Source organism: Gadus morhua, chromosome 4, assembly GCF_902167405.1.
Source record: "Gadus morhua chromosome 4, gadMor3.0, whole genome shotgun sequence".
Classification (NCBI taxonomy): Eukaryota; Metazoa; Chordata; class Actinopteri; order Gadiformes; family Gadidae; genus Gadus; species Gadus morhua.
This window is the reverse complement of record NC_044051.1, coordinates 5,314,318-5,324,846: the sequence shown is the minus strand read 5'-3', so window position 1 is coordinate 5,324,846 and position 10,529 is coordinate 5,314,318.

Sequence of the window (10,529 nt, the reverse complement as noted above, 5' to 3'; positions counted from 1 at the left end):
ACTTCCATGGAAGGTTTAAAATCCTCCTAAAAGCCTCCTTGTGATTTTCAAAAAAATGTTTATTACTGAATAATTACATGAATTGTGTATTTATTACTGAATAATTACATGAATTTTTTGAAATGCCTTTGCAAGGCAGATGGCTGACCAACTATGCTACATCTGAGGCTAGCCACTGAAGGGAGACAAAGAAGGCCTAAACTCACTTGGAATAAAAAATAACCAATCATAATTCAGTTTCACTGTTCGGACATTCGGAAATGTATTTTGGTACAATGAGGAGGCACTCTTTTTTCTCTCTTTAGATAGATAGATGGATGGATGGATGGATGGATGGATGGATGGATGGATGGATGGATGGATGGATGGATGGATAGATGGATAGATGGATAGATGGATAGATAGGGGCAAACGTGTGGCTACACACAGCACTACAAAAGTCATCAAGATTCAAAAACATTTGTTGCACAGCTGAACGCTATTGTCATTGGCTGTCGGTTTCCTTGTCTTGTTTTGGTGTGTTACCTGTTTTACTTTGGTATCGGTCTTGTTTCTCCCCATGTCAGGTTTCCCTCCTGTGTGATTACTGCTCCCTCCCCTAATGTGTTTCAGCTGTTACTCGTTGCGTGCCCTGTGTGTGTTTGGTATTTAAGCCCTTGTCTTTCCTTTGATCCTGGTCGAATCATTTTAGTTTGCGGTGAGTTGTGTCCTGTGTGTTACCTGTGTTCCCGGTGTTCCCGGTGTTCCCTGTGTTACCCGCGTCACCCGTGTTCCTTGCCTTTTGAGTTAATAAATTATCCTTTAACCTGAACTGTCTGCGATTGAGTCCTACCTGCCTGCCTGCCACCCGCTAACCGTGACAGAATGATCAGACCATCATTGGACCCATATATATATATATTTATATACATTATTTATATATATTATATATATATATAAATAAAATGTTTTCAAAAGTCCAAGTCCTTAAAGGCCCACTATGCAACTTTTTTAGCCAAAATGACATTAAGTATGCAGGTTGAGAGTTATACTGATGGTTCTGCATCCATTTCTGGGTCGATTGGTGGGTGTGTCATTTACCCATGTCGCCTCTCCAGTGAAAAAGCGCATATGCAACTTGCTCTGTTCGGACCGACACAATCCGGATGTGACGCAGCGGAAGTATCCTCGAAAATGTAGTCAGATTGTAGTTTCGAAAATGTTTTACGGCACAGACACAAACCCAAACATGGCACCGGCTAGATATAAACAGCCAGTTGCGAGGCAATTGTTGCATTCATCATGGATCAATCGACTAATAAGGGACCCAAGAGGCGACCGTCGGTGGAACAAAAGAAGAATGGACCAGAAAAGAGATCAGACACGAGTGAAAGGGGAACTATGCAACTTTTTTGGCTTGATTTACCTTAATATAACAGGCTAAGAGTCATTGCGATGGTTCTATTATGCATTTTTGTTCGATTGTTCGTTGTTTCGACTCACCCTTGCGCATCTTGGCGGAGAAAAGGAATATGTTTCTGCCGGCGACCCGCCGCCCACTCTCGCGGGAGTCTCGGGTCTCGCGAGGTAACGAATTGCTTTATTCGGCTCGAATTCGGCTCGATATAAACACAAGTCACTAAGGGATTGTTATATTCATCATAGATCAGCCGACTAAAAAGAGACAGAGAAACCCAATGTCGGAGGAACAGAAGAAGAGAAAAGGGAGACTGACCGGCAGAGAGGCCAGACACGATTAAACGTTGGGCAAGCTTTTCAGGAATAGCGTGAACTGAAAGAAAAAGAAGACTGCAAATCAGACGCCGACTCGGCCGTGTTGCTTTTGAAATTGAAAGTACCCTTGGGTGGCCTTTGTCTTCGTGGTATTCTTGATGTTGATAGTCTCTGTACAAATGTGTTAGCTCAACCATTTTGTTGTGAGCCCTGTAAAAATAGTTTTCTCGACCGTTTTGTTGTGAGCCCTGTATGTTTCTAGCTTGCTTGGTTGCAACCATATAGACACCTTTGTTTCCATGGGTGTTTTGCTGTTCGTCTGTCTCGTCTCCCAGATACAGACTGAATCCCCGAATCCAGGTTCTTGTTTATTTAGATTATTATGTTGGCCAAACCTCTTACACTGATTGTTCTGTTCAACCTAAGATAAAACAATTATAATCTAGGATATAAATTCTCCCCGTCAACTATAAAAAAGGATGGATTTATGTTTATTGCAATACAAATACACCCTTTTAAAAATGTATAACCTTGCCTACACTTTATGAACATCTACTTCGGACATGGCTCCACGCATTCGCCGGCTTCTTTGAAAACAAATGCACATGGCTCTAGAAGTGCATGGGGAAGGGTCGTCAACGAGTTGTTACGACAGTGTTGTGAAATATGTACTACGAAGCTGTAGGGGGCGCTGTGTAGAGACATTTGCGTGCCAAAACCAAGAAAACAGCGAAGAAATGCCCGAAGTTGCATAGTGGGCCTTTAAGTGTCGCAATAGTGCAATCATGTGTGTATGAGATGGGGAGTATCAGTGTTGCAGTAAAGTTCAGTAGTGACACAGCTCTATGGTAGAAGCTGTTTTGCTGTCTTGTTGTGCGGGCGCTCAGTGTCCTGTAACGTCTTCCTGAGGGCAGGATGGTGAAGAGGCGGTGTCCAGGGTTTGTGCCATCTCTAAGGAGGCCCTTGAACCTCAGAGTACAGCCCGTCTGGTAGATGTCCTCCAGTCTGGGGAGCTGGGTGCCGGTGATCCTCTCATCAGTCTTAATGATGCGCTGGAGAGCTTTCCTGTTGTCTGCGGTGCAGCCAGGGTACCATACGGTGATGCAGTATGTGAGAACTAACTCGATGGCTGACCTGTAGAAGCTCACCAGAAGCTTTTGTGGAAGATGTGCCCTCTTCAAGCACATCAGGAAATCCTTTCTTGGCCGTCGCGGTGATGTTGACGGTCCAAGTCAGGTCATGGCTCATGTTGACCCCGAGGTACCTGATGTTCTGCACAACCTCCACTATCTTGCCATCGATGGTGATGGGGAGATGGATGAAGGGCTTCTTCTTCCTCCTGATGTCCAGGATCATCTCCTTTGTTTTTGCCATGTTGAGGATCAGGTTGTTCTCTTGGCTCCAACTCACCAGGTTCTCTATCTCTGTCCTGTTTGCAGCGTCGTTGTTGCTCGAGGTCCTGCCTACCACCATGGTGTCATCTGCAAATTTTAATATGGTGTTGGCCTCGTGGTTGGGTTTGCAGTCGTGAGTGTAGAGGGAGAAGAAGAAGGGGCTCAACACACAACCCTGTGGTGCACCGATGTTCAGGGTGATGCTGGGGGAGACCTGTCTCCCCATTCACACAGTCTGTGGTCGGCCAGTGAGGAAGTCCAGAACCCAGCTGCTCAGGTGTGTGTTGAGGCCCAGGTGGTCCAGCTTGGTGGCAAGTTTATGGGGAGGGATGGTATTGAAGGTGAAGCTATAGTGTATGAATAGCATCCGCACATTACTGTCATGCTTGTCAGGTGTGTCAGGGTGGAGTGGAGGGCTAGTGACACTGCGTCCTCCGGCAACCAGTTTGCCCTATAGGTAAATTGGTGGTTGTCTAAGGAGGGGGGGGGGGGGATGCTGTTCTTCAAGTGTCCCAGTACCAGACGTTCAAAGCATTTCATCACCACCGGTGATGAAATCAGGTCCGGTAGCTTTGTTGAGGTTCATGTGCTGCAGGGTCCGTTTCACATCGTGGGGGCACAGAGTCAGATCCGTTAGTGAGGGTCCCTGCTGTGCCCGCGTGTTGTCACTGTTGTCAGTGCGGTCAAACCTGGCAAAAAATCTGTTCAGGTCATCAGGGAGGGATGGACTTTGTGCGTTTGTGGAGCCGCTGCTGTTGTAGCCGGTGACGGTTCTGATGCCCTGCCACATGCATCGAGAATCTGAGCTGCTAAAATTCTCCTCGATACGCTTCGTGTAGCGGTGCTTTGCTTCCCTGATGCCCTTCCTCAAAATGGACCTTGCTGTTCTGCACCCCTCTGCATCACCTGAGTGGAAAGCTGCAGCGCCATTCATCCCTGGCTTATGGTTGGGGAGTGTCAGTATTGTCTTCTGTGTGGTGACACTGTTCATACAGAAGGTGATGTAGTCCAATACTGATGAGGTGTAGGTGTTGAGGTCTATGTGTTTTTTGTCATTGGCAGCCTGTTTAAAGATGTCCCAATCGGTATACTCAAAGCAGTTCTGTAGCCTGTCCATGGCTCCGCCTGGCCAGAGCATGATGGTGCAAACTGTTGGTTTGGACCTTGCAATGAGGGGTCTGTATGCAGGTGTTAAGTGCAGACTGATGTGATCGGATCGGCCCAGATTGGGGGAGGGGACCCTTTATAGCCTGTAGCAACGTTGCAGTAGACCTGGTCCAAGGCGTGGTTCTAGTCTCTATTATAAACACACCATCTGGGTGGTTGTTTTTCAGCTGGTGGATAGCGTCATGCAGACTAGCCAGTGCTAGCTTAGTGTTAGCTTGTGGTGGTATGTACTCCCTCGGTCTGCATGTAACTGTCATAAACTCCAAGTCCGGGGAGCAAAATGTCTCTACAATGTCAGTTGTGGTACACCATAAATTGCACACGTATATGCAGACACCGCCGCCTTTATCCTTAATGGAGTCAGCTGTTCGGTCCGCTCGGTAAACAGTCCGGCCTGCTAGCTCAATAGCAGCGGCAGGGATGTTTTGATTCAGCCAGGTTTCGGTGAAGAAGAAAGCACAGCTATTTATCCTGTTTGAGTAAAGCCTCTGTCGTGGAAATATCAATCATAACTATAAATATACAATCACATACAAATTATATTAACCTTGTTTATATAATTATTACATTAGAAGAAACTGTATACATTCTCCCTGTAACTTAAAACAAATCCCTTCCTCTCTTAAACTGAGAGAGGTTAAGTTAATTCGTATTCAAGTTCCCACTGGAGCCAGTAAGTCTGGTTTTGTGACCAGGCCAATCGACTGACTTCTTTGTTGTGTAAACTCGTTTAGAGCCAAACCTGCAGACATGTCCAATACCCACCCATTGTATTACAAATTTACTTGGCCTAAGGTCACTCCCACTCCCCTCCCACAATGTTAATGTTCCCTATAAGAATCTTGTGAATCTATTGTTTCGGCGAATGTGTTCTTGGTAAACTTTGCTGCCAGTACTTTTCCCATGATCATCAAATATTTCGCTGTCCGACGTGTCCGTGAGAGAACTTTCTCTTCATCAGCCTCAGACTGAGTTTGTTGATCTTGTTGACAATGGACTGGGTGTTCGCTATAAACAGGCTGGGCAAAGCTGGTTGATCTGGTGAGCTCCTTAGCCTAGCTTGGATGCCACCCCGCTTGCCCCACTTTTTTTTCCTCTCCCGTCTCCGTCTGCCCTGCTTGCTGCTTCGGGTCGTTCTCCGAGCAGGCACCGATGTACGAAGCAGCTCCTCTGGTATAGCAGATTGAGGGGGTGGAATGTAACAGTGAAAAAAGTAAACATTACAAAAAACACAAAAAACACAAAAAACCGGCAACTAAAGGGACAGCTACGAGCCACTGCGATTATGCACGCCGCAAGGGCCGTAGCACCAAATTCTAGGCCCCTATACAAGAAGCCCGGAAGGCCCCCAAACCCCCCCCCCCATACCCAACATATCACCAAGTTGCAGAAAATGCCCACTGACGGGTCTTCTTGTTGGCAAAATCCCTGATAAGGTCCTTAAAGTCCAATGCTCTTGCCAATTGGCTTTCAATCGAGAGAAGAGCAAGACTGTTCAGTCTGTCCTGGGACATGGTGGTAGTTTTTGACTAGCTTCATTTTTCTGAAAGCCCGTTCTCCGCCAGCAACACTTACGGGTAGGGTGCAGAAAATCCTCAATGCAGATTTCTCCAAAAATGCTCTGTAGTTGGAGATTATAAATGGCATTAAGGAGCTGAAGAGGTGACAGGTCTTGAGGAAATGTTGCCTGATGTATTTTTTTCAGGTGCAAAACTCCCTCCTCGAATCCAGCTGTGAGATCCTTTGGATATGCTCTTGTAAGAGTCCGGCATGACACTTTTGTTTGTTCTTCTGACCTATCAGCAAACTTCAGAATCGGTCCAAAAGTTTCACAAATGCCCGCTGTGGTTGTGAATCTCGGCCTCAGCAAGAAGAGAGTCCCATTCACCCCGCATAGCCTGCATTTCCTCCTGTGGTGCTTTAATGTTTGCTGCCTGCATTTCCAGGGATAGATTACCTGTCTGAAGAATCAGGTTGCGATGTTCGATTGACTGTAGCACTTTAACCCACGCAGTAAGCAAAATCACTGCATCAAAGGTGTGGAAATAGGTTTTTAAACTTTTAGCCTCTGATTTGGCATCATTTGTCAGATTGCATGTGCTTTCAACACGTTCCAGTGCCACCAGAATAGAGGAATATAGAATATAGTGGCCACGGCTTTTACGGCAGCAATTTTAGCACTCCACCTAGTGTCCGAGGGACGATGAAGTGAGCATCCAGTTTCTTGCTTGAGGATTGCCCATCACTCTGGACTTGGACTGAAGAAGTTGTGAAGCAGATTAACAAAGACAAAAAATGCCGCCACTTCAGTGCTTGACTGAGCTGCATGTACTCCCACCAAATTGAGAGTATGAGCAGCACACGGGGAGTACAAAGCAAATTGATTAGCGTTTAAAATATTGGCCTGCACTCCTTTAACCTTTCCAGACATATTGGCTCCATTGTCGCACCCTTGCCCTCTAAATTCTTCTAATGGTATGCCTCTGGCCTCTTGTAGAACCTCACAAATCATCTCAGCAATTTCTCTGCCTGTCTTTTTAAAGAAGTCTTTAAATTGGCAGAATCTTTCTGTTATCTTCCAAACTTCTCCATCTTGATGTGTGTATCGGATCAATAAGACATTCTGTTCAGTGTGTGACACGTCTGGGCTTGAGTCACATATTATGGAATAGTAGATGGAAGCTTCCCTTTCTGCCATGATTGTATTTAGCACTCGTTCACCACAGATATTGATGAATTCATTTTGTGTGTCAGGATTCAGATGGTTTGTTCATCTTGTTCCTTTTTTATGTTGCCTTATCATCTCCAAGTGGTCATGTAAAATGTGATCAAAACGGGCCAGCCACTCAAATGTGCCAAGACAATTCCCATTATGGACATCATCTAAGTCAACAGTATTGCCTCTGAAAGCAAGGTTTCTTGATGCCAAATGAAGGGTCACATCCAAAAGCCTCTCCAGAAGCAGTCTATTCTTTTCTATTTCACTTTGCATCTGTTCCTGAAGGTGACTATCAACTCCACTGGCTGTCAAAAGTGAGTGCTGGAGGTTTTTCCATTTCAAATAGCACTGTTTATGAGCCGTGCCTGTCTCGTGTTCTGGTAATTTTTGGTACATGTTGCGCCATTTTGTGTACTTTAATCCATCCTTGCTGTTCAGGGTACTTTTGGATGACGTTGACAGCTCATGAGACAACAGTAGGCATGGGATGGAATAAAAAGCCTTGGCAGTCTCACTGTGTATAAGCCAATCTCTTTTGATTTTCTCACGGCCATTAGCTGACTTTGCAAATTGAAGATACAAACACCCTGTTGCTACAGTCATTCAAGTCAAAATAGTTTATTTCTGCTTTCATGTTGAACTAAGCTTACCTTGTCTCAAGTCTGCATCGGAGGAGAATGAGGGGGTTGTTGCTGCTGGTCCACTTTCTGTGACAGTTTCTGTAATTTGTTTCACAAATTAAGTTTTACTAGCAGGCAGCTAGGATGATATAGCCATTGTGTCATGTCATGACTTATGGGGCTAACCAGGGCTGCAGTGGTCAAATTAGAGGTGGGTAAACTATGAATTTTGTGATCAGACCGACCTCGACACAACGCAACGCAAAGTGTTGCGACTCTTTAAGGCTAGCCAGGCTTTATATTCCATTATGTTATCAATTAAAGTCATATTAAATCAATCAATGACAGTCAATGAATGTGTTTGTAGTTTATTCAAGTTATTCAAATTTCAACAGTAAAGACAAGTATGTGTAGATTAAGAACTATCTATCTATGGCATGTGTGTATGTGTGTGTATTAGTATGCATGCTTTTCACAGTAGTGCCCAGAGGGCCTCCTTGTCCTCCACGTCAGGTCCTGCCTTGCAGGGGCGTGTTCTGGGGTTCATGGCTCACCTGTGCTTCACATACGTGTTGGATTGAACTTTGTGAGTGGTGGGCCATTCAGTTGAATAAACATCAAGGACGACACTGTGACCAAGTGCAGACTGCATCTCAGGGGGCACACTATGATGTTCATTAAGCTGAACCCCCTCTCACACTCAGCAGTGCTTACTGGAATGAGATGGTCGATATTCAGGAGTGGTGCAAGGTTTTCTGGAATGATGCTTGAGTTATCCTTAAAATCCCTAGCCTTCAAGAATTTTTCTGTCATCAAGTCTGAACCTTGGGGCAAGTTGTTTCAACTTGGATTCACCATACGGTTCCTCTAGGGGAACAGGCCAGTTTGCTGGGAAAATAACTTTAAAGAAAATAAATAATAAAATAAAAATATTTATAATAGGCCTTTATAAAATAAAAATATTTATAAATATTCTTATTTTTATTGGTTTAACCGCCAACCGCCCGAATTTAATTAAAATATTATTTAGCAGTCGTGACCGTAATTTCCGGTAAGTGCACCACGGAGTACTCGATTTGGAACAGCACTCACATCTGAAAAGGGACTCTCTGATCGACGCCACTTTGACCTGGGAGGGACTTTACGTCCTACGTCACTCGCTATGGGTGTGCATGTGTGCACGTAGCCGTCACTCGCGATGGATGTGCATGTGAGAAAGGTTTTGGCTTTTAGTGTCTATGGCAGGGCTATTCAACCTCCTTATCAAGTTGGCCGAAAAGGAAAACCACTGGGGGTACATGGGCCACACAGAGTAAAACTACGTGAATGAATCGCTACAAATAAATCGTACTTAAAGTAGTGTTAACTTAATATACATAGTACTACTACATGGAATAAACTTGTCAGACGCATTCCTTCCTTCTTCACTTTTAATCGTATCATTATTAAAGATTTTGTTCTCACATATTTTGGACACGTATTAAGAATTACAAAACAGAACTACTGTACATATGAGACATTTTGAGCCAGTGAGTCAGTGAGGAAGATTGCACTGCCTTGTTTGCCTAGTTTGGCTCATCCTGAGATACTCATGCTGCTTCTCATAGGTCATGGAGCAACGTGCCCTTGTTCTGATGGCATTCATATGAGGAAAGCTAGACTCACACGTATCGGTTGAGCCAAACATTGTCAGAATAAGTGATGCCAGTTCCTGATTGTGGGGTATTGATACTGGCTAGTATCACCGGCTACACACAGAAACCTGATTTGCATGCAACTATGTTTCTCCTTTATTTTATTTATTTTTTGCATGCAACCTCTTGCGGGCCAGAAAAAAATTCAGAGGAGCCGCATTTGGCCCACGGGCCGCTAGTTGAATAGGCCGGGTCTATGGGTTGGTAATAACGGTTCTGATGATTTTTCTGATGGAAAAGTGGTCTTTTATTTCCATAATCTTTGTTCAGTGAACGCATAAACCCGTTTGTTAGTTAGCAGTTAAACAAAATGCGATCTCTTTGTTTACAGTTACCAACGACCAACTGATGATTGGGGGTTCGATTCCATAGTGATGCAAGGTTTTTTCTTTCATTTTGGACTGCACACACATCGCGAGTGACGGATACTCGCACAATGTACACACATCACTGTCTTTACAATTTCTAGGCAACCGAAGTTTAAAGATTGTCAAGTGGTTAACTCTTGAATCGCATGTACTAAGACCTGATGGGTTAGTGGTCAGAGAACAACTCATTAACGCGGGGATAAGGGGTTCGATTCTTTAATGAAGCTAGCTTCATTAACTAACGCTAAGGATAAGACACAAAGTGTTTTTGCAACACAATATTTCTTACAATAAAGTCCAAAGTTTTGATGACTCCAGTAGGAAACTTAAGATACCTAACGAAATGCGTGAGTGCTCACAAAACATCAACAAGTCAGCAGTGTGGTACAGGGTGATCATTTCTGATATACAGTACAAAAGCTGAAACTATTAGCCAGGAGTGGGAAAGATGCAGACGCAGTCGCGGACGTGGGAAGCAATAAGACACACCAACACACAATTGCCTGTTGCAAAATAGTTCATAGTTTAATAGAAATAGTTAGGGTTAGCTGGTATGGTGTTATCTGGTATGGCTATAGTCTAATGTTAGCTTAGTTTGTGTTGTTTCGTCATGTTAATCGCTAATAGTAAGTCATTTGTAGAAATATAGCCTATCATCACAGACTCTAGGAATGTCACCCACCCTCCATCGCGTACGACACTGACGCTCGTAGTCCTTCCTGTAGTCTTGCAAGGGAGTTCGTGCACAGATCCCTGAGACAAACGGCTACGCGCACACATGCACACCCATAGCGAGTGACGTAGGACGTAAAGTCCCGCCCAGGTCGAAGTGGCGTCGATTTAGAGAGTCCCCA